This window comes from Chenopodium quinoa, unplaced genomic scaffold (genome assembly GCF_001683475.1).
Source record: "Chenopodium quinoa cultivar QQ74 unplaced genomic scaffold, ASM168347v1, whole genome shotgun sequence".
NCBI classification, from domain to species: Eukaryota; Viridiplantae; Streptophyta; class Magnoliopsida; order Caryophyllales; family Amaranthaceae; genus Chenopodium; species Chenopodium quinoa.
The window spans coordinates 2436061-2462823 of NW_018742879.1; the positions used below are offsets into that span (position 1 = coordinate 2436061).

At 34.2% G+C, this 26763-nt stretch overlaps 1 pseudogene; it reads right to left on the minus strand.

Moving 5' to 3' along the window:
* Window positions 1-13786: 13786 nt before the first annotated feature.
* On the minus strand, window positions 13787-21173 carry LOC110726457 (annotated as a pseudogene).
* Window positions 21174-26763: the final 5590 nt, after the last annotated feature.

The window sequence follows — 26763 nt, forward strand, 5'->3', positions numbered from 1 at the left end:
TTTTCTAAAAAGGGTTTTATTTAGAGTAAAATGAGTATTTTAAAACAAGGAAATTTCCAAGGTATTACACACTAGTAGAAAAAACTAAAAAGGCACCCCCCTATGGCAGCGGTTCATGAAAACCGTTGCCAACTAAAATGAGCGCCAATTAAAATTTCAGAGTTGGCAACGGTTAACCGTTGCCAACTGTTTCTTTTTTTTAAAAATAAATAAATAAATAAATAGGTTAGAGTTGGCAACGGTTAACCGTTGCCAACTCTTAAATTTTGGCAACGGTTAACCGTTGCCAAGTACTTACTTTTTTAAAAATAAAAAAAAAAATTAAAAGGGTTAGATTTGGCAACGGTTAACCGTTGCCAATTGTGAAAAAAAAAACCCAATTTTTCCTTTCTCAAGCCTCCTGTATACTCCCTCATGTTCTTCGTTCTTCTTCAATTCATTAAAAAACATTGACGCGCGTTTTCCCTCCCCCCTTCTTCATTCAGCAACTCCCCTCTTTGTTCCTCCATTGAAGTGCTGCGAGCTTTCTCACCTCCGTTGAAGACAATACTCACGTCGTACTTCGGCAATAACTCCCTCCATTGAAACATCTTCAACCGAAGGTAAGTAGCAATTAGGTTTTAGTTATATACTTCCATTGATGAATTCGTTTGACTTTTTGGTGGATTTGATTTACAATTTAGTAATTATAAGTTCATGTAATCTATGGTTTGTCAATTGAAACAACTATAATGGACTTGAGCCCTATGTGACTATGTCGGAATTTGGAGAGGTTGGCGCTTTGTAGTAGTGAGTAATACTAAATTTGAACCCTAAATCCCTAATTGTTCAATAATCAACTCAATTTCAGAGAATTTTGCATTATCTGAATTGTGAATTTTGCATTATCTGAATTGTGAATTTGTGAAATGCTCGCCTAGTCGCCTGCTCCAGCCTCCAGTGCTCTGTGCAGCTGTGCTCTGTCCTCTGCTGCTCGCCTAGTCGCCTGCTCCAGTGCCTAGTCGCTGACTTGCTGTCTTGCTGAGTGTTGGGCGTGGCCCTGCTGCAGTGCTGCTCTGCCTGCTCTGCTGCTCGCCTCAATCATTCAGCGCCTACCGCCTCCGCCTAGAAAGGTAGGTAATCATCAATTGATTCTTTTTTTTTGGTGAATTTTTGATCAAATTTGCATTACTTGTCTCTTAAAATTAGTATATACGGTGAATGTTCATTGAATTTGCATTATTTGTGTAAATTGTGTTTTGACTGTTAAATTGAACTTGTTAGTTTAGCTGTTTATGTCATTATGTGAAATTGTGAATATGTGATGCCGGACATTGTATAAGACAGCAATTAGACTATTAGTGTAAGGAGGATTATAAATTTATAATTAGATTACAGTGTGGACTGGTTAGTGCTTAGTGGTGCTAGTCGCATATTCGGCTGGAAGTTCCGTATAGACTAGTGGAGATATTAGTTTTTTGATTTAGTCTTGTCAATTTTAAGCTTGTTAATTATTAGTTAGTATTGTAATCTTGTCAACTTTCTATTTGGATGATCTTTGTGAATAATTTTTCTGGGGAATATTGCTTGATTTAGTTGAATATGAACCGTCCAACCAATTATGAATAGGGGTAATTCCCTGTTGGGGTTATTTGCATATGATTCATACTTGTGATTTCATTTGTTTTGTTAACTTTGTGTTTGATTAGGTTGTTGAATTTATATGCAGGGAAGACTCAGCTTATCAATCATTTTCTGATCAACAAGAGTTGGTATATTGTTAATTTGCCTGGATATGGGTGAGTCTCTGTAATTTTGGTTTTAATTTGGGCAATTTCTGTAATTCTTGAGTCTATTTCATGCTGGGAATATTGTATATTTGTATTGTGAATCAATAGTTATTCGTGTTTATTCCTGATCATATGCTTGAATCATATTGAAGTGCCAAAAAAGGATTGCTTTTACGCCTTGAGGCATTGCTTCAAAATTATTGATCATCCTGGAAATAGCAGTGTTCGTGTTGGGAATTATCCCGCGTTGTCTAGGAGGTTTTCGGTGTCTGGTGCTCAATATACAAGAATTATAGAAAATAGGCATCCTATTAGCCAAAATGGCCTTAGTTGAGCCATTTTGGTTGAAATTGCGTTCCAAGACCACTTACTTGCTATTTTCTTGTAATTTCAAGCATTAGTCACCTATAACTAAGTGATTATGACATGTTTTAACTAGTTATGAGTTCAATAGACAAGAAATATAGAAAATAGGCATCCTAGTAGCCAAAATAGCCTTACTTGAGCCGTTTTGGTTGAAAATGCGTTCCAAAACCACTTACTTGCTCTTTTCTTGTAATCTCAAGCATTAGGCACCTATAACTAAGTGATTATGACATGTTTTAACTAGTTATGATTTCAATATACAAGAATTATAGAAAATAGGCATCCTAGTAGCCAAAATGGCCTTACTTGAGCCATTTTGGTTGAAATTGCGTTCCAAGACCATTTACTTGCTCTTTTCTTGTAATCTCAAGCATTAGTAACCTATAACTAAGTGATTATGACATTTTTTAACTAGTTATGATTTCAATATACAAGAATTATAGAAAATAGGCATCCTAGTAGCCAAAATGGCCTTACTTGAGCCATTTTGGTTGAAATTGCGTTCCAAGACGACTTACTTGCTATTTTCTTGTAATCTCAAGCATTAGTCACCTATAAATAAGTGATTATGACATGTTTTAACTAGTTATGAGTTCAATAGACAAGAAATATAGAAAATAGGCATCCTAGTAGCCAAAATGGTCTTACTTGAGCCATTTTGGTTGAAATTGCGTTCCAAGACCACTTACTTGCTCTTTTCTTGTAATCTCAAGCATTAGGCACCTATAACTAAGTGATTATGACATGTTTTAACTAGTTATGAGTTCAATAGACAAGAAATATAGAAAATAGGCATCCTAGTAGCCAAAATGGCCTTACTTGAGCCGTTTTGGTTGAAATTGCGTTCCAAAACCACTTACTTGCTCTTTTCTTGTAATCTCAAGCATTAGGCACCTATAATCAAGTGATTATGACATGTTTTTACTAGTTATGATTTCAATATACAAGAAATTCAATGTGCATAAATTCAATGTGCATAAATTTTGAACATAATGTGCACATTTTCTGATTTTCCAGAAAATTCAAAATTTTTATTAGCTCAAAAATCAATTTTGCACATTTAGTGAAAAACTTTTATTTGCACATTTCTTCCTTCTCATTCTTCTCATTCTAAGAAACTTCTCATTGGATCCCAACATATATATATATTTTAAGGAGATGTCAATTGTCACTACGTATGGCGTGTCTTTTAGTATGCAGATTATTTATGAATGTTGAATGTAATAAATCTATCATCTCAATCAAGTGTCTCAACAAATTTTTTTATTTATTTATTTTTTTTTTTTTTTTTTTGCTTTTACTAAGATATTGATTTTTTTAATTACGTAATTTACAAAAAAATTGATTGAAATTTTACCTTTCCCTAGAATTAGACATATGATATAATTGTCAAACACAACATATATTTTATAGTTATACTATACTTTATAAATCCTTAATTTGTGATAATATATATGTAGTAGTAAAATTTTAGAAACAAAATTGTAATTAATTTGAATATATAGTTATATTCAAATTGAAATAAAATATTAGCTAGAGGTATTTGAAAAAAAGAAAAAAAAAATTAAGTGATGGTTTAAAGTAATTTCCTTATTAACATTTATAATATGAATCAATGTATTATTACTTTTTTGGCAAAATTTAATAATACTCCATTTAATAGATAATTAAAAAGTAGTTGGAATAATTATTTAGGTAAAAGTGTATAGAAAAATTATGAACACCAAGTAAAAAGAATATGTATTTGTCATAAAAATAATATAACAGATATAGAAAGATATTATTATAGAATCAAATATTAACAAAAAAAAAAAAAAAAAAAAAAAAAAAAAAAAGAAAAAGGTTAAAAAGGGAAGAGGAGTTTTGGAGGGAAAAAACAACACCAATATGTGACACGTGTTACTCCCGGTGTCTGTTTTAGTATTAAGTTATTATTGCTTTGATTCTAGTTTAATAAGGAGTAGTGAGAGGAAAACTCTTACTACACTTTAGCTATCCCCTACTCTCATAACTTTTTTATATTCTAACTAGTGTGTAGTATGGGCGTTGCACCGGGTTGCTACTTTAATTATTCTTTGTGATTATAGTGTCTTTTTTTTCTTTTTTTAATTAGATCTTGTGATTTGCAATTATATGCATTTATTTTTATGTCTATAACATGATTAGCAATTGGCTGAAATGGTTATATAATCATCCTTCTTATAAGAGATTGGGTGTTCAAATCTCAGCTCCTTAATCTCATGTTTTTATATGGAGTAATGTTGGTTGCTCGGGTGACATGACATAATGATTAATGGTTATTGAGTGGTGATGTCTCATAATGGAGGTTGAGTAGGTGACGTAGCATAATGAAAAGGGGTCAACGTGACACATAAGTTCTTAGAAACGCCTTTTAGTATAGATTGTTATATTTTCAAGGTCTGATTTTAGCCTTTCGAGCATCCATAATGAATAGCTACATCCCTTGTAGCTTTAGGTTTTCACATCAAACTACATCATTATTTAAGCTACAACCTCCACAATGTACTACCTTTTGCAAAATAAAAAACAAAAAAGAGAAAAAAAAATATTAAAAAAAAAAACACACAAACTATTTATTCATTTAAAGTGGACAACACATGCTTTGGGTGAAGTGAAACTATATAGCTTAGTAGAACTATGTAGTTTCACCAAAGCTACATAGCTTAGTAGAAATATGTAGTTTTACCAAAGCTACATAGCTTGGTAGAACTATGTAGTTTCACCAAAGGTACAACCCTTATAGCTCTGTAATGGTGAGCTACTAGCTCCAACTATTTAAAAATTGCAAGCAAGGACCTCTCCACAACCATAACCATTGTAGACGCTCTAGCTACATGTACATATAGCTTTGGGTTGCCACATCATTAATCCCCAAGCTACATGATCTAAGCTACAACATCTACAGTGGTAAGTTACATCCTTTTGTAATAAATAAACCCTACCATAAAATATATATATACATATATATATATATATATATATATATATATATAAAATAAACAAATACATAAAAAATAAATAACAAATCAATATATGTTGGGTAGAGTGAAACTAGAGCTATGTAGCTTGGCCTTAGTTATAACTTATGTAGCTCCACAATGACTAATTGGCTAGCATGTAGCTCTACATTATTTAGAAATTGCAAGCAGATCCTTTTAAGCAACCATTGTGGATGCTCTAACTTGAGCAAATATCATTGTAGCTAACTTAATATTTTACTAGATATTTTCTTCTTCAGAATTCTTGTTTAGTAGACCAGTTGAATACAAAAGATGTGAAATTATCATTATCTCATTTTCCCTATTTACTCGACTCATTTAATCGGCATATAGTTTTAGCCAATTTAATATTTTATTAGCCTTAGACATATGTTTTTATCTTATCTAAACTTATTAATTATCTTATCTTATTTGAACTGATTTACTCTTATTTTGTTGTATTTTATTATTGACCTATCTCTAATTATCTTATTAGAATTTATTTTCTCTTATTATATGGTGTAAGAATTTTTCAATCTTATATTATACTTTGTATATCTTATCTAAACTTATTAGCATATATCTTATTTTATTATAGTTTATTTGAATTGATTTGCTCTTATAACTTATCTTAGTTGGACTTGTTTGAACTTAGTAGACCCATAAGTGAAAATGTGGTGACCGGATCGAAATAGAACCTTAGTGTTGGACGCCGTTTTTTAATTAAGGCAAAGCAAGAAAAAGATTCCAAAAATGAGTGGGAACATGCTAATTAAAGATAAAAAAAGATAATTGTCACGTAGGAATACACTCGACATTATAAGGATTCAATCAAATATGTAGGGAAGGAGATCGAGACTAATTCTAAATTATTTTGAAAATTTGCCAATTACGCTAAGTTAATTGTAGTGATTTTCTTATTTTCAAGGTATATTCTAGCTTAATTTTTGTGTTATTTTTTGTCAGTGTATTAAGGTCTCGTTCACTTCACCTTATTTTTGTTGAACTGAAATTATTTTTACTGAACTAAAATTATTTTTGCTAAATTTAAATTATTTTTATTGGACTGAAATTATTTTTACTGAACTGAAATTATTTTTGCTGAACTGAAATTATTTTTACTGATTCTCTATTATATTTCTTCTTTACAATTACTAATTTTTACTAAACTTAAATTAATCGGATTTTTCATCAAATACCACTGAGTTAAAGCTTAATTCACCATATACCACCAAAAACTTTCTAATACACCATGTACCACTGAGTTTAATATAAATGTCACCTAATGCCCTTTTTCTTAACCCCGTTAGTCATGAAGAGTTAAATGTCACACGTGGCAGCCTCTAATTGGCTCTTACTTAAACTATTTACTTTAATAATTAATCAATTAATTAATTAAAAAACTTTAACAAAAACAATTAAAAAAAATAAATAAAACCACCACCAACTGTCAGCCATCTCCCCTCCCCACAACCGCCACCTAGCAGCCCAGCCCCTCGCCGCCTGCTCTCAGCCTTGAACCACCACCGGGTCGGCACTGACTTTCACCGTACCCAGCCTTGCGTCGGTGCACGAATCTCTCCCTTGATCCACCACACCCAACACCTGACCACCTCCCTGCCATCCCCAATCACAGCCCCACGCAACCAATTCCCTTTCTCCCCCGCATCTCCAGCCCACCGCTGCTGCCACTATACAAACTGCAACAATTAACAATTCCAGCCCTTTGCCGCCGAACACCACCCAAATTACCACCCACGCAACTCTACTTCGCACCACCTCCCAGCTCACCCACACAAACCGCACATCCTCCAATTCGCCACCACACGACACCGGCTACAAACCACCGCAACACCTTACCTTCATTTCACGGCACCAACTACACCACCACGCTAAGCACCTGACCAGCCCGCAGTTGAACCCAAAATCCCAAAACCCAAAATCGAAACCCTAGATTTTGATTTTGGGGTTTTAGGGTTTTGGGGTGGTGGTTCAGAGGGGGGAAAGGGGTGGAGTTGGAAGATTGAGGGGTGACTTAGGTTCGCCGGCTCGAGGAAGGTGGGTCTGGGAGCCGACAAGTGGGTTTGGGCGTCGGAGAGAGGGTTTTTCGAGTTTTAGGGTGGGACTTGAGAGGATAGTGGTTTAAGGGAAAGGGATGTGCGGCGGTGTAGACATGGTGGGGGCGGTGGGGGCGGTGGTGGCGGTGTAGACATGGTGGTGCCGGTAGGGGCAGGGATGTTGGCTGGGTGGGGAGCGGTGGCTAGGTTGGTGGTGGTTTATTTATTTATTTATTTAATTTTTTTTAAGTTTTTTTATTCTTTATTTAAGTAATTAATTAAATAATATTAATAAGAACCAATAAGTGACAGCCACGTGGCACAATTAACCTTAATGACTAACGGAGTTAAAGACGTTAGTCATTAAGGGCATTTGGTGACATTTATGTTAAACTCAGTGGTACATGGTGTATTAGAAAGTTTTTGGTGGTATATGGTGAATTAAGCTTTAACTCAGTGGTATTTGGTGAAAAATCCGTAAATTAATTTTACTGAACTGAACTTATTTTTACTAAACTGAATTTATTTTTACTTAATATTATTTTTTTAAGGTGAAGTGAACAGGGCCTAAGATTTGTTTTGTTTGCCATTTATGGGAGATTTTTTGTAAATTGAGGGTTTGCAAAATGTTGTGCCCTCACGAAGAAAAAAAAAATCATAAATATATTGATTAACTGATACTTTTAATTTGACACCTCAGATTTAAAACCATGAACCCGCAAATGAAATTGGCCTTGATTAATAAGTGTATGGATAAAACACAAAACACTTGGTTTTGCAAATCATCTCAATTGTTAAGCAAGATTCATCATTTATAGCCCTTAAAAAAACACTTTATTTGTACCAAAATAACTTGAACACTATTGTTCAATGTTCATGATGCGATAGCTATTGGATCTTCTTTTGCTAGCCTCAAATGGATAAATATCACTATATATGTGAGAAGAGAAGGGAATGTAGTAGCTCACAACTTAGTAAAATTTCTTCTTGAGCAAATTTGGGAAAATTTATTCCTTCTGAAATTGCCCCTTATGGCCTTATGTATTCATGGCCACTCTTTTTATGAATGATTAAGTTGCTCTTCCTTTCCCAAAAAAAAAAAAAAAAAAAAAAAAAAAAAAAAAAACTTAAACACTTCTTTAGACACAGAGTTTTAGGTAATAAGCAGTTAAAAATCGTAAAATGTTATCAATTGTTATTTAACAATAAAAAAAAAATTGATGCGACAGGATATAGGAGATAATAAGCCATTATTTTATTTAACAATTAGATATCATAAAAGATAGTGGTGTTTTGTATATATGCGTACGTGTGTGCGAACGCGAGCACATGTGTTCACACACATGTGAAGTTAAAAAAGAGTGGTACTGTAGTGTTTTGGTAATGGAAGAAGGGATATTAGTACAAATTACAAAGTAACATTTATCTTGATTAGAAAGTGTTCAGATTATGTGAAGCTAGTAAATTAAAAGATGGAAATAAAAAAGTATTTGACTAATATGGAATGTGAGTGTCAAGTTAAGTTTGATCTAGCGGGAAATATTGCACCTTCCAACCTTGAGGTTGAGGATCCCACTAAAAATACAATGAATGATCAGGATCCTTTATCCTTTTCACTCATTTTTAAAGTGTCTGTGCCGTAAATACTGAACCAAAAAAAGGGTTGAATAGTTAAACATGGACCATCATCGAAACCTTGGGCTTTTGGTAGATAAGAATGTGAGGCCAGCCCTAACCCAAACCATAGAATTGGTTGCACAAAACAAAAATTAAAGGAATTAAGCCTTGAATCAAGGGTAAGGGACAAGATAGGCCCGGGCCTACGAAATTAAGGGAATTAACACTTCTATCATTTGCTCTTTTCATTTTAAATTATACTTGTAATAAATAGATAAATAATTAATATATTTTGTTTGTATTAGGCAATCAAATTTATCTCTAAATCAAAGACAAATGTCAACAATTAAGGTACACTGATTAAAAAGGAAAGAGAGTGGAAGCAAATTTTTTGAAGATCACATGTGGGCCACGTGACTAGCACACACCTGTGCCACTATGTGGGGGTACCAAACACAACATTGAAGGCGTTGACTTATTGTTACCCTAAACTATAAACAACAGTACAGCACCACATAGACACAGATATACTCCCTTCATCTTTTTTTATTTGTGTCGTAAGATTATTTTATAAGGTTTGCATTTGAAATTATTGTGTTGTTTTCTTTGATAAATTTTCTCATTTACAATCTCTTGTTTTCGCTCTCTCCTATCAACCCTAATTGCCACTTTGTATGTACATATATATATATATAAAGTGAGCTTTGGTATATAAAACAATAAAAATGGGAAGGAGAAAGGATACAATAGTTTTATATGGAGTATATTCTATATTTGTGGTTTATGTTAGGTCAATTATATGTTGGGATCAATCTATTGAGCGATTGGCCAAAGATAGGTGGTGACCATCGAATCAATAAAATGCATTTAATTGAAGAAAAAAATCTATGATATCAAAGTTGCGTAATTGATAAGCTTATGAATTTATGATACTTTAATAATAAAATCTTATATAAAACGATAATCTTACATTAGAAAACCATTTCACTTAAATCTTATGGATAATCGAATTGTTATGCTCAATGAGCTATACTTCATAATAAATAAAGTTACAATTTGAAATTGTTCACCAAAATATTTAACAATGGCTCCACGCAATAACATGTGCACTTGAAGGAATTTCTTATTTTTTGTTTTTGTATAATATAATGTTAATTAAATTATTGCGGCCTTGATGGTAGGGATCCCTTACCTTTTCTCTCACTAAGAGTGCCTAACCCAATCTGTGAGAAATGAGAGTTTCCGAATTTAATTGATATGATAATTTTTCTTTCCTGCCAATAAAATAATGACATCTATTAATGGAGGTATGTATGTAGTGTAAGGATGTTTTTCTTGGAATAGCAATAGAATTAATTATTCATCTCCTACTAATCGATTTCAAGCTTAAAATGTTAGTTGAAGTTCTATAGGGACATCCTATCATGTAGAGTGACTAGTTAACTAATGATCGAAGTAGAATTAATTAATGAGTCTTATGAGATCTAAAAGTGACAAATTACGCAAAAACTCCATTACTAAGCATTGTTTCAATACGTTTAATCATTTTAGGGCTATACCATTTATTCAATTTGTGTTGCTAGAGTTTCATCATATAAGAGGTAAAGGCACGTAGTTATCGTCATTAAGCAATATAAAGTTATTAGGTACAAAAATTGGTGTATAGTGTATACAAATCAACAAAGGTGTGCGTAATTAAAAAAACAACCACATATAATACGAAAACGGGCTTGGGTCACATCCGTCATAAGTGTCAATATTTTCTTCTGTTCAATGAGGTGAGTAGCCCCTTGCCTTATGAAGTAAACTCAATTTTTTCTTCTGTTCAATGTGGGATACACATCTCAATATTCAATTTTAACCTCTGTTCACTTCACCTTAAATAAATAATATTCAATAAAAATCAGTAACTTTAGAAAAGAAATATAATTAAGAAAAAATAATTTCAGTTCAGTAAAATTAAGGAAATTTTAGAAAATAACACCACAAAAAACCTAAAATTTGATTATAACACCACAAAAAAAAAAAAAAAAAAAAAAAAAAAAAAACAAACTCAAAAAATTGATTTCACCACCTTGTAACGGATTTTTAGATGAAGTCTGTATTGGGGCCATAACAGACATGTGTCAAATGCTTATAGGTTTAAAAAAATTAATTAATAAAAAGAAAAAAAAAAACCCCTAACCCCAAACCCAACCAGCCCCACCACCGGCACCACCTTCCCTTGTTGTGTCGATGCCCTAACCCACGTCGCCGGCATCCTCTGCCTTAACCAAAACCAGCGAAACCAGCCCAATCACCCTTTCCCCCCTTCCCCATCCCCAAAAACCACCTTTCCCCCCTTAATCGAGGCTGAACACGAAGCGGTTTGGGTATCAGAAGTCAGTTTGGGGTTAGAGAATTGAGAGGCGGAGATTTGGAGAGGGTGGCGGAGGAAGGAGTATGTGGTTTTGGGGTTAGTGGGTAAAAGGACGGCGTAAATGGAAGATTTGGGTTAGTTGGCAGGTGGTGGTTTTCAGGTAAGAGGAAGTGGTTTTACGGGAGGGGGAAGGGAGGAAACAGTGGTTTTCGGGGAAGGGGAAAGGGTGGCTAGGGCTGGTTTGCCAGTTTTGGTGGAGGCAAAAGGGGTGCCGACAGCTGGATAGGTGGCGTCGTTGGTGGGGCTGGCTGGGCAGATGGCGTCGGTGGTGGGGCTGGCTGGCAGGTGGCGCTGGTGGTGGGGCTGGCTGGGTTAGGGGATAGTTTTTTTTTTTTTTTAACCAATAGGCTATTGATACTTGTCAATTATGGCCCCACTAACGGATTCCATCCAAGAATCCGTTAAGTGGTGGTGAAATCAATTTTTTGGTTTTTTTTTTTTGTAGTGTTATAATAAAAGGTTTTTTTTTTTTGTGGTGTTATAATCAAATTTTTGGGATTTTTACGGTGTTATTTTCTAAAATTTCCTAAAATTAATTCAAGTTAAATAAAAATAATTTCAGTTCAAAGAAATCTAAAATTAAGTGAATAGGGCTTTTTTTTTTTTGATAGGGCGAGCTTTACTTTTACGCTCAATTAATGTGGAACAAGCTGGACAACACTTCCTCTCACACGTGAGTTTGCTCATTGACTCAACACATCCTTTGATTTAATTTAGATTTTTACACTTTAAACTATTAAAGTATTTTCATACTCATAGTGCATCACACATTTAATTTAAAGCTCATATAGTCTATAATATACTATTGCTTGATCATTTTCACAATTAATGTACAAGAAATAGTTTTCAAATTGGTACGGGAAATGTTGGAAGAAAAAATTGCAAACAAGTGTAAGTCTTGATGCCATATAGATGCTTTTACATACCATCAACTTCAAAAAAGGAGGTGCATTAGTGAAGTTTTCTGTTTGTTACTAATCAGTCGAAAGAAGATGCATTTAGACTAATTAGCTAGATTTGACATAACATGACAATTTCATTTATTCATGAAATTAAGAATATGATAAGATTTGAAGGAAACATTACCTAAAAATGATCTTAAATGGGTCTCCTTTTTTTAATAACACTCCTAATTATATTTAATTGACATTAAAAACATGTGTGACACGAACAATGCGTCAAGTTATTACTTTCGGAATCATATTGCACTATTAATTAATACGTGTTGAATTGGTGAGTTCGACTTCTTTTGTTTATCGTGAAACCTTTGTTAATTCTAATTTTGCTTGTTTAGTAGATGTTTTATATGTTTAGGTTGATCATATATATATATATAAAGAAGCATAGCAAAATCTTGTATGTTATTCAATGACATGAAAAAAAGATGTAATAAAATTAAAATTAATTTGCAACCACAAGCTTGTTGAAATTAGGAAATAACATAAGAGCAAATGAAAAGAAATTTGGAAAATTAATGTTCAATTTTACCAGATTCAAAGTAAAATAGTATATACTTCGTATGAGTGAAGTTTGAAAGCATAGCTAATACTCTAATAGATACATAAATAAGATAGGAGGAATTCCAGTTCATCTCCTTAATAAACGTTTATCAAGTGACATTATTATAATAAAAATGACTAGGGATCTGCAAAATAAGAGGAAAAAAATATTTTCCAAACCAGTTGTCCAGCTGAATGCTAAAAGGAATTTAACGGAGTGAACAACTTTTTTTACTGACCACATTAAGCTTATAGTAACTAATACCTTTGAAACTTACCTGTAATTATATCGTTATTATCTTTCTATTACTTCAAGGCTTCAAGCTTTCATCATCTTTTATTCTTTTTCAACCACTACTGTATGAATGCATGATGCTATACACCAATAATTTCATAACACGTACAGTATTTCGGATTTTCATATATAAAGTGCTCATTTGTTGGACACAAAAAGTATGTAATATTGCATAAGAATACATTCTTTTCCATATAGTTTAATTCTAGGAATTGCTATGTGTTGTTTGGTTGAGCATCAAAGTTTACTTTTAATGGGAAGTTTCAAACTTTCAAATATACATAGAAGAGCCTAATAAGTGAGAACCTTTCTTCATTTTGTACGTTTAAAATAAAAGATCTCAAGATTTTGCCACCCAAACCTCATCTTCCAACACATTTCTTAGCAATTCTTACTTCCCGTGAATTTTTATGGCAACTAAACAGCCACCAATAACGTTTACTACTTGTGCATGGTGTGTCATCTCACCACAACCACACAACCACTAGTAGTAGTAGAGTTTACTACTTGTGTCGAGCATGGTATATCTCACCACAACCATCATGGCATCACTGCTTTAACAAAGCGTACTGGGGTGTATAATACTTCATCTAATTACATAAAATACAAAAAATTGATCAACATATCGGTCAATACACAATTTTGACTATTAACATCCTTAATCATATATTTTTAAAAAATTAAATATTAACATATATTAATAACATTTGAGATGAATCCCACATCTTACATAATAACATTTGTAATATATGATGGATTGATGGGTGAACCCAAAAGGCACATTTTTAATTATGGCCAGTCTTTCATAATTAATCCAATGATGGGTGAACCCAAAATACATACCCATACAGAGTACTAGTGTATTAAAAACAACTTAATTCCTTTTTGATCTACATTTTTCTTACTTCGAATATTCTTACACTGTTATACACTTATACGAAGTACATACAATGATGTATGGGAATATAATACTGGAAAAGAGGAAAAATTATTAAAATAAATAAAATAAATAAAATAAAAAATAAATAATAAAAAAAAAAGGTAACATGCTCTAAAATTAAGTTTAAGATCATCCCCGGTTTTTAAATCTCTAGCAAGAATTTCTGAATTTCTTCAGCAACAGCCTTGGGGTACTCTTCTTGAGGCAAAAGAGCACCGGGTACTTCAACAAACTTAGTGACCCCTTTAGCTCCTCGGAGAGCTTCCATCTCAGCCTTTGACCTCTTAGGAGCACCGGAAGTTGAGACTATTAGAACAGGAATGTTCCCCTCCATGGATGCAAAAGTATCAAGAAATTCCTCTCGAGATTTGACAGGATCTAGGAGGCCTGTCAAGAAAGCAGCAGGTACATATCGAGCTCCTTCCTTCTTTGTCAACGCATATCTGCTCTGCACAATTTCTGGGGTAACATTTGCAGGATCGGCATAAACATGAGACTTGTACTGGGATTGAATCGCATTTTCGTTACTGACAAGAACATTATACATCATCCAACCCAAAGCTGGGGCCCTTAAGGTTCCCCTGAGAAGCCCATACCTATAAATTTACAAGAAACAAGACCTAGATATCAGGGAGTCCGGAGTTGAAGAGAGAATAGATGGTACAATGCAAAATTGATCAAGAGCTGCACATGGTTTCATGTAGCACAATAAACAATACCCATGTCTTTAATTGAAAGGTCACGTTTCTGTTACATGCTGTACATATGTACCAAACAACATATTACCTCCGTTTCATATTATTTGCAATGATTAGACATTTTTCTACTCACACTTTATGTCAAATCGTTGCAAATAATATGATATGGAGGTAGTACCATTTTTAGATTAAGGTAAAATCTTAACCTTCCTATATTATTTTTCATCATATATACCTTCACCCAAAAAATAAAGAATTATTGATACAATGATGATGTGAAAACTTGAATGGTGATAGACAATTATGCCATTGTCCCCGTCAAATGAGGCATATACCAAGGGTCTACAAGAGTACTGCATGAAAACTTGAGATTATAATTAAAAATGATAACAAATGCTGATAGATACTTATGCTCTAAAATTCAAACATCAAGTTGATCATTTAACGTGATAGATAATTATGTCATTAACTCTATTTCTGTCAATGAATCTCGGTCAAATGTAGCATATACTAAGGGTCTACAAGAGTACTGCATGAAAACTTAAGATTATAAATGATAACTAATGCTGATAGATACTTATGCTCTGATTTTTCAAACATCAAGTTGATCATTTAACGTTAAGAGAGACCATACCTAACATCTAGTACTCAAATGTCTAAGGAACATTATATAAATGAATAACCCTCACCCCGCCAACCTCTAGTACCCCTTATCTCATGAAAAAAGTTGTGTCTATTATGCTACAAGTGAAAGCAGCACACTGGAAAAGTAAAGACCAAAAGAAAGGAAAACTCCTTAACGCATAATGATCGAGACAATTTTTATAAGGAACAGTGAAACTTAGAACAGTGAGATAATATGGAAAATTGCCATTAAAACTAATGAGTCCCGACCATGTGTGGCCTTCACTCAGGGACGACAGAAGAAATACATGTAAACTTAGGATGATCATGTAAAAGATAATGATAGCCACTTGTGCTTCAATTATTCAAGCATCAAATTGATCATTTAATGTCAGAAAGACCATACCTTACATCTAACACGCAAATGTCTTAAGAAATTGGAAAAACGAATACCCCTCCTAACCCTTTATCACATATTATTGTGTCTAAAAAAAAATTTCACGACGAAGGAAGAACACCAGAAAGGTAAAGATCAAAAGAAACAGAGGAGGTATGCACCTTAAGAGAAGGTAAGACTATAAATTGAGACATTTATTCTGAGGGGAAAATATTACTGTAATTTCAGCAAATATGTAGATGTCAACTGCATTTATGATATCAGTCATATTACAATCCTTGTAGTGATCATTTGACAACATTTTTAGAATCTGTGAGATGTTTCGGAGAATTATTCAGTATTTATTACCTGGATTCCATATTGGTATCACGTCCAAAGACAATTGGAAGAGGACCAGCCCAGGTTGGAGCTACAGCTATGATGGCTGCTGGCTTCACTAAACCCTTCTTAGCAGCTAGGACTGTCATAGTGGCAGCATGTCCACCCCCAACAACCACCTAATCATTGCCTGTCTTTGTACCAGAAAAGCATAAGAAATATAAGTAGCCACAAATTTTTGATGACGATAAAATTAATACTCTGTAACAAATAGAACCTCAATGCATAAATAGAAGAAGTTCAGAGGAAAGCTTGTAGTACAAGACATTAGCAGCAATTAGCTTCAAAAATGTAGGGAAAAGCCACAACAGCAAGAATTCCACACAAAACACACTAATCACAGACTATAAAAACTAGCAGCTTATATCAAACAATATACATGGAATACCGAGATAACAAATACTTCCTCAGCCACTGAATAGCTACTCTTCACCAGTTTGAGATAACAAATACTTCCTCGGCCACTAAATAACAAATAGGGAATGTTGCAATATTTGTGAAACTTCATAAAATGGTAATTGTTACAATATTTGGGGAAAGGAGGAAGAAACAATCAAAATGATGAACCAATTTTTACACTCCCTCTGTCCCATAATATAGTTCCTGTTTTCCTATTTTGGAGACCCAAAATGTTGTTCTTGTTTCTATTTTTGGATAGTATGATCTTTATACCCTCATTTTTTTTAATTTATTCATTGTACTTCCTACATTACCCTTCAATTTTGCACATGCCTTGTACTTTTTTCCTCTTCCTCTCACAAACTTTTGTCTATAATTGTACTTTTCACTTTTATTAATGTAATTCATCTACTTTCTCCTCCTATTTCTCAAATACCGTGAAAAAAACACAAACAGGAACTATATATTGGGACTGAGGGAGTAAAAAAAAAAATGGTCGGACCAGAGGAGGCCATACTAATTGTAGCCCACATAGCACAAGGATTAACAAGGCCACCAGCCCAACATAATAGAAGAAAACGAGAATATACAATTCTTTCATAGAGAAGGACAAAAGGCAACTTTCCACAGCCAACTTTAAATATCATATTCAAATTAATGCCTAGGTATTGGTGCTTTCTATTTGGTGATGCTGTTAAATTGCCAACAAATTCTAAAGGAAATGCTCCCATTTACCTCCGTTCTTAGAAGAAAAATTCCCACATATAAATAGAAAGAAGACAATCTCGTATCATGCGTGCTTTTTTGTTGCTATTTTGGGGTCTATATGGCTTCACAAGGGATGTATTCAAGCAAGAGAACCCAACCCCTACCTGAGTGATGAAGATGGCAAAAAAAAAAAAAAAAAAAAAAAAAAAATACCACCGTAAGACTCCATACGTTCAACAGCACCACCCCCCCCCCCCCCCGGCTATTTTATTCAAAGGCTATGGGCAGAGGCAACAATTTTAAACTGATTCATGGTGTGATTGGGTTTTATGGCAGTGTCGCTAGTGTGACATAAGCTTTATGCTGGTGGCTTGGTGGGTCAAGAGTTGGTGCTTCCTTGGCACTGCAAGCTGAAGGATTTGCAATCCTGCAAGGTCTGCTCAGTTGCTCAATTCCTCATAATTAGGTATTCCAGGGGCAACGGTCCTAACAGATAGTTTGCCGCTCATCCAGAGCCTTCAGAAGCACGACTTCACCTATTAGATTTAGCAAATATTATAAAGGACATTAGGTTTTTATGTAGTATATCTTCAATTTGCTGCATCTCTAAGATTAGTAATCTGCCCTTAATCCAGCCCATGAAATGACTATTATAGCCCAGAGGAATGGGCTGCCTATCTTCCACTGTAATATATATATATATATATATATATATATATATATATATATATATATATATATATATATATATATATATATATATATATATTTATGTAGCATATACTCCGTATCTAGGATATAATACTATCAATTTCAGATTTTCAGGGCAAGAAAAAAAGAAAATGAGCAGATGGAAGCAATCGAGTACAAGCAAACATTTAGCAGCTATCAGCAGTTAAAGCAAAGAGAACGACATAAACAATATGCATGTTATATAAATCTCTTGTACTTGAGGAAAAAAAGTGTACACGTCTAGGACATGAACAAAAACAACAACAGCAAGAAAATTTTAAGAAGACAAAAAAGTAGGTATTACTGTATTACCACTAACTAGCAATCAAAGTGAGAAGCGCAAAAACAACAACATGAACAATAGAGATCATTCAGAATTAGGCTTAAGAATCATTGATGCAGATGAGCCATCCTAAAGTTTCCGTAACACCAGCATATAGGGCAGTCTACTGATATTAATCACATGATTCACATCATACCATGATAGTGAATTGCATCCTCTAGAGTCTAGACACTTTGCATTGAACATAGTTTTGTCACATTTCGAACCTATATATGTTACCTTGACAAAAGTAGATACAGTCACACATTTGAGTGACAAGCATGCAGACTCAAAATATGTTCCATGGGAACACTATCATAAAAGTGGACATGAGTGTAGGGACCAGGGGTTTATGAAACGATTATTGACTGTTGAAGACGTTTAGAAGTGCTTTTCATGATGCATTGATGTGACAACATACATACACATTTCAGTTTGACTTCTCACACAACTCTCGTTTGTAGCTCTCCATATTCATTTCTCTAGAATATGTGGTTCATGGGAATTGAATGTCCAAGTGAAATATAGAGTATTGATAGGTATTAAGTATCTTATTCTGTTAGAGACTAAGAGATATTTTAATAGAAGACTACGACAGAGAGAGGATAACTGAAAAGTTAAACATAATAAAATTCCAACATCATGAGGCTAGTATAAACTACGAAGTCAATGACATTCAAGTATCATTTTTACTATGTAATTGATAGGTATTAAGTATCTTGTTCTATTAGAGACTAAGAGATATTTTAATTGAGACTAAGACAGGGACATGATGAAATGAGAAGTTGATCATAACAAAATTCCAACATCATGAGGTTACTATAAACTACAAAGTCACAGACACCCAAGTCCCATTTGTACTCCCACCTCCCCCCCCCCCCCCCAAACACACACACACACTCTTCTTTAGGATTTACAATGAAAAATTTGTCTCAAATAAGGGCACTCCAAACTTCAAGAAACCTTGACCACGAGATACAATGCTTACTCTCAAAAGCATGCTTGTTCTTGAAAGCAATAAACAAACTATTAATTCAAAAAGGCAGAGCGTGGAATCTTAAGTCTACTTCGAAGGATGAAGGAATCCTTCCTATGTGAGGTGCCGCAGTGCCGGTGTTAATGCAAATAGGGATCATCATGGAGACAAGGCCATGGATGATACATGAAGTAATGGATGGAGAGAGGGAGGGGAGATGGAAGTTGAAATGAAGGTGATGTGGATGGTGTGAGGAACAAGAGGGGAAGAGGTGGGGAAAAGGATTCGAATCCCACTTAATTCCATTGTAAAGCATCTTACAACTTTACAAGGGAATTAAATAGGATTCAAACCAAACATAACAATGAAATCCCCTTTGTGATGCCTTTCCCTCGATTAACCTAAATTCCCTTCGCTACAAGAATTTCTTTTATCTAAAACACTTACCCCTTCACCTCACCTGACTTTAATATACTTATGTTTCAGCAAACAGTATTGATACTCCCAAAGCCGGAAAACTAGCTATTAGAAATTAATATTTAGATTACTAAAATAATTTTACAGTCATTTCAATATTTAAAGCAGAACAAATTTATGATGTGACTACTGAAAGAAAAAGGATAGTACACAAGATAGATAGAAACCTCATCATGGTAAAGTCAAAAGTATTTTACAATGCAAAATCAGGAACTTCGGCAACAAAATGATACAGTTACAAGAGCTCATCAGTCTTCATTACCAAAGAACTTGTTTTCTAAACAAACACTACGACAAGGGTATGATACTTTGAAGGTTCGAAACAGACCATTAGCACAAAATGTTTAGAGAGATAACTGAGTACAGCCCATAGATATGGATGTCTTCAGTACTTCAAGTCCATCTATCACAGCTTTTAGCACAATGCAAATCACATAACAGACGGTTATAATATATGACAAACAATATTTTGCAGCAAATCTCATCAAGTCATCATACTTCAAAATTACACAAACACACACATACATTCTATAGCCAAAATTTATTACACACATAATCAACTCGTAACCTATGAATATGAAATGTTCATAACTGTATGAGACAGCCATTTGAGCACACCTGGTTTAAACACAGGACTACCAGGAGAATTAATCAGATCAGCCAGGAACTTCTCCATGACATCCGCAGTATAATCTAATTTCGGCCGGTCCGAGTTCCCGAGACCAGGCCAATCAACAAGAGTAGCCCCAAAATTTTTATCAACATCCTGTTCCAAAATTTCTGATACCACCAAATTCCATTCTTCCATTGTACTAACATCAGAAATTGTGGGTATCATAAGCATATTCTTACTAGGCTTAGAACCCTCCTTTTCATGCTCCTCATAATATATTTTGATTGATTTATCACTGAACTTCCATTGCCAATAATCATTCTGAAAAAAATTCAACAGAAAACTAATGAATATCAGAAAGTAATTTTATACCCACTTCCTTATTTCGACAAATTAAAAATACAATAATTTCATACTAAATTAACCCAGAATTCCTTAAAATGAGCATAATTTTACCAATTTCAATAGAAAAATAAACAAATTTCCACTAAAAAAATATTACCTTTTTTAGAGTAGAGGGCTTATTAGCAACAGATACATTAGAAGAACTGACCGAGGTAGAAGCATTAACTCTGAAATGCTTGAAATTAAGGGATTTTGAGAAATGAGTTGGTTGAGATGATTTAGGTGAAATTAGTTGAAATTGACCTGGGAATTTTAATGGGGAAAATCGAATTGTTGCTGGAAATGCCATAATTGAATGATTTATTGACTGAATCAAAAAGATTAGGGTTACGATTTAGTAGGAAATATGAATAATGAAATTAAGAATTTTTGTTAATCAAAAAAGAATAATTTATCGCGTAAATTATGAGAGTATAATCGAATGATTCTGAGTACTGGCCTACTGGGTATAAGAGTATTTGACCTTATTTGAGTTCAATTTTTTGTGCCCACGATTACTTTGAATAATAGTACTCGTATTACATTTTCATTCTTAGAACTTTTGTGATGCCAAGATTGCCAACAAGCTTAAGATCTCCCATTAAAAATTAATAAATTAAAATATATCAGATGTCTTCGAAAAGACAATAAATTAAAATATATAAATATAATTAAATTATTATTACAGCGCGACTGACACACACCAACCACTGATTGGATAACTCTTGATCGATCAAATAACTCCTGACCGAGTAACCACTGACCGACCGAGTAACCTCGAGTGAATAGAGCTTCTCTTCTGATTCCAAGAGACCTTAGGTAATTCCCATCAGCCCTTAAGGCTTTCCAAACACCAAAAAAAACTACTTCCTTTGTTTCTTTTTAATTGACACATTTCTTTAGTCACATTTGCCAATGCACAACTTCAACCACTAATATCTCTAATTACCGATAAACAAAAATTATGAAAAGTTGATATTTTGAAAATATATATCGTGACGAATCTAAGAAAATCCCACATGACTATATTTTTCATTAGATATAAAGCACAAAACACGGTCAAAGGGGAGTGAATGAATAGTGTTAAAGTCAAAATGTATCAACTAAAAAAAATGGAGGTAGTATATATTTTTATATCTACTAGTTGTCCCATCGCGCGCGTTGCGCGCGATAGTCCAGCGTTTTTCTTTTTGCCGTAATTCGTAGCTTAATTAGATGTAATTAATTATAAATTATGTTATATTGCTGATTTATATTGGGAAATTATCAATGATACTCTCCAAGTTTTGACTTTTATCTTTGATACACATCATTAAACTTTGATTATCAGCGATATACCTAAAATTTTTCCCTAATTAATTATAGTAACTAAAACATTAATTAAACGTTTAATTAGGTATAATGACAGGGATTTTGCGATGACTTGACTTAACTAAATCGTCCCCTAGTCATTAACTCTCCCTCTAAACCCAACTGTTGAGTCCCTTAGGTTTTGAATGATGGTTTTGAATGATGACAAACAGCTATGGGAAACAGGTTTTAATAAGTGTTGAAAACAGTTGGTTGGAACCAGCTATAATAGAACACTGTTTTCCTAGATAAGTTATTGATTATATGAGTTATCTATTGAACCAACTTATCTATATACAGGAAACAGTTAGATGATAAATGTGCTATGTACTGGTGGGGAACCAGTATGAACCGTTTCCTTGACTGCTATGCGGAAAAGCAGTCACATACTCTTTATTGTGCATTAACCATGTTACATGTGCAGTAGTTGAGTTGATTCCAAGACTTGGAGCATAGAAGCCTTTCGAAGATATTTCGAAGAAAGATTGTTTGCTCATAATAGAAGTATTCAAGGAAGATTCAAGTCTTGAAGATTACATGAAGAAAAGACGATTTATGCTTTAATATGTTATCTAGGTTTTCATGTAATATGCTCCGTAGTATGCTTGCATGTTTGGGTTATATAAGTGCTTAAAAGTATATTGAAGTATGATATGAAATCTTGTACAAAGTTGGAACAGGTTTCATAACATGTTTCAATTCAGGGAACCAGGTCGGGGAACCAGGTTCACTGTACGAAATATTCGAGCTGCCGTTTTGGAAAAAGATTTTACAAAAAGATTTTTTCGAAAAGATTATTTTGAAAATATTTTGTGCAGCTGGAAATAAGATGAAATATTCTTGGTTACCTAAAAACTAGGAGTATTTATCTTAATTGATTCTATCTTTGTGATTAAATCAAATAAGATAAATACTTTCCTAAAATTACAATATATCTTATTCTCTAAGATTGTGTGATTTAAGGAAACTAGGTTTTAGGAATCTAAGCTTATATAAACTCATCTTATTTCACATATTTCGTGTGCCTCTCCAGAAATTAAAAAGAGCAATTATTTGAGAGCATATACTTAAGCACTAATCCCATTCATCAAGTTATATACAAGAGCATTCTAGTACAAAAACATTTTCTCTTAATTAGCTTCGTAGAAGTGAGATCAAAGGAGAGTTCTTGATTCTTGTATTGAGTCTTTAACAAAGGGGTTAAAGGCTGGGTGAGTGTTTGTGAGTTCAAACACATTGGGCTTACGAGTGTAAGTCGAGAGCACACTCGGAGTAGAGTGTGGGGTTTGCTGGTTCCCGGAGTAGGCAAACAGCAGAGTGTTCTTTGTCTTTGTTTTTCGGAGTAGATTAATAAAGAACTTAGGATAGGAGGACGTAGGCCTGAGTTGGCTGAACCTCGTTAAATTTGTTGTCTTCTTTATTGCTTATTTATATTCCGCTGCGTACGGGAACCAGCACAACTGGTTCCTCACACATAATCCGAAAAGAAGCAAAATTAGCCAACGATTACTTAACACTCAATTCACCCCCCCCCCCCTCTTGAGTGCCCATTGAACCTTCAATTGGTATCAGAGCCTAAGCTTCTCGAAAGAGTAACATCTAGAGGAGTTAAGAATGAGTACTCAAGAATTAAGTGCAATCGGTTATGACAACAAGTCACCCAAGTTTAATGGAAATAATTATGCTTGGTGGAAGAACAGGATCCAGAATGTTATCATGGGTATTGATTATGAATGCTGGCTCGTAGTTAAAAATGGTCCTAATATCATTCTCAAGACAGATGTTGAGGGGAACCAGGTTCCCAAGAAAGATAGCGAATTGGTCACTGCTGATTACAAGTTGCTGGAGAAGAATGCTAAGGCAATGTCAATACTACAACAAGCAATAGGTGAGACTGAAACAAATCGTATATCTGGCTGCAGTAGTGCTAAGGAGATATGGGACACCCTTGAACTTGCGTTTGAGGGAACCAGTGAGGTAAAACGGTCTAAAATTGATTTAATCATGTCTAAATATGAATTGTTTGCCATGAATAAAAATGAAAAAATCAATGATTGCTTTCGTAGGTTTATGACTATTGTAAATGATCTTAGATCTCTTGGTAAAAATTTATCTGACGAGGATCTTGTGAGAAAATTATTGCGTAGTTTAACAGATGCATGGACAGCCAAGGTAACAGCAGTATATGAAGCAAAGGATCTGTCTACCTTGTCTCTGGAACAGCTGATTGGTTCCCTTATGACTCATGAGATGCTGATTGACTCTAAGTCTGAGAAGGAACCAGCAAGAGGCATGGCGCTTAAGGGAACAGTAGAAGATGATGAAGATGAAATTAGCATGATTGCAAAAAGATTTGAGAGATCTCTTCGAGATCAAAGAAAGAATTTCAAAGGTAAGCATTTTAAAAACTATAAAAAATCTAACTCTAATTCTTCTTCTACAGGATGTTTCAAGTGTGGAGAAAAAGGACATCTTATTCGAGATTGTCCTAAGTGGAATGACAAACAGTCTAAATCCGGAGATAAACAAGCATACAAGAATGCCATGATAGCTTCCATGTGGGGAGACTCTGACTCAGGGTCAGATGAAGAAGAAGGATCACCCAACTCAGATGTTTGCCTAACTGCCTTTACAAACATCAAGGAAAACAACACTGGTCCAGGAACCAGAGGGGGAACCAGTACATTCAACAAATGCTTTATGGCAAAGAAGGATGTACTACATGAACGCAAGGTAAGCTTAGAGCAAATTAGAGAAGATATGCATGAATATGATAGAGAAAATATGCTTGCTTGTATTGATTCCTTACTAGATGAATGCTATAAACTAAGTGAAACATACATAACTTGCAAAAGAGAATTAAAAGAAAAACGTGGTGAATGTAATATTGCTATTGCTAGTTGTGATCATCTAGAAGGAGTCTGTTATGAACTAAAAAATCAAGTAGCAGAACTAGAGGTTGAATTGGACAAGTGTAAAGTGGAACTAGAAAAGGAAAGATCGTTTGAACCAATTGATGGTGAAGAGGATCTGACCTCCTGGTTCCCTAGAGACTTATCAACCACTAGTGATACTCTTGATTTTTCAGTAGCTATAAGTAAAGCAAATTCGTGTACTAGAACTTCCTTGTTGAAGGCCTTTGAAACATTGGCTTACAACCTGGAAAACTCTCACAAGGAAATTGCTTCACTTAAAGCTGCACAATTCACTGTTTCCCCTACAGGTACCAGTGTAGATGTCAGTAATACGATTGATAAGTATGAAAGTAATATTTGTGATTTGCATGCGAAAATCAATCAACTGAAAAAGGACAAGCAACCAGTGGTTGTTGACATGTCTATTGACTCTATGGTTTCAAAGCTTAATCTACAATTCGAAGCTTTAAAAAGTAACTTTGATTTTCTTAAAGAGAAAAACGAATTGTTAACTAAAACACTTGAAACCAGAGAAAAAGAACTTAATGATAGTCATAGACATGTGGAAAAATTATTGAATGCTCAAGAATCCTTAAATTACCTGACTTCATCAAGAGGAAACAGAGGAAAAGTTGGTCTTGGCTATACTAGACAGAGAACCAGGACTAACTGGTCTCCCAGAGAAACCACCTGGATCAAAGAATATCAACGAGGCAAGTATGTCATGACTAAAGAAATGCATGTGTGTTTTCATTGTGGTAAAAATGGACATAAGATACATGAATGTCCAGCTAAGAAAATTAGTGCTAATAAGAACAGCAAGGGTGTAAAATATGTGTGGAGAAGAAAGGATCAACAAGATGTTAATGTTGTTGAAAAGGGACCTAAGTATGTTTGGGTTCCTAAAACTAATGTTTGATTTGCTCTTGCAGGCTAGAGTGAAGGGAGACACCTATTGGTATTTGGACAGTGGTTGCTCAAGACACATGTCCGGGGATAAAGATCAATTCCTTTCACTAGTGGCCTTTGATGGAGGAAGTGTCACCTTTGGGGATAACAGCAAGGGAACCATCACTGGTTTAGGTAAGGTTGGTAAGACACTTTCTAACGCAATAGATGATGTTTATTATGTTGAAGGCTTGCAACATAATCTCTTGAGTATTTCTCAATTATGTGACAAAGGTAATATAGTTGAGTTTCAAGCCAACCTATGTCACATAGTTAACTCACAAACAGGAGAACTTGTATGTGAGGGAACCAGGAAGCATGATGTTTACATCACCTTCTTAGATAAAATCCCTCAAGACAAGTCCATTTGTTTGAGAGTTGTTTCTGACAATAATCAATGGATTTGGCATAAGAGGTTTGGACATGCTAGCCTAACACTTCTAAACAAACTTAAAACACGTGACTTAGTTGTAGGCCTTCCTAACATTAAGTATGAAGCTGATAAAGTTTGTTCTGAATGTGTAAGGGGGAAACAGGTCAAAATTTCTTTTAAGTCTAAAACTGTTTTGAGTACCAGCAGACCCTTCGAACTTGTACACATTGATTTGTGTGGTCCCATGAGAGTACAAAGTCGAAGAGGTCATAGATATGTCTGTGTTATGGTTGACGATTATTCTAGGTACACTTGGGTAATGATGTTACACACAAAGGATGAAACGTTTGAAGAATGGGTAACATTGGTGAAACAAGTGGAGAACCAGCTCACCCACAAGCTGGTCTCGGTAAGATCAGACCATGGTACTGAATTTGATAATGCTAACTTTATTGATTATTGTAGGGAACATGGAGTTAATCACAACTTCTCAGCCCCTAGAACACCT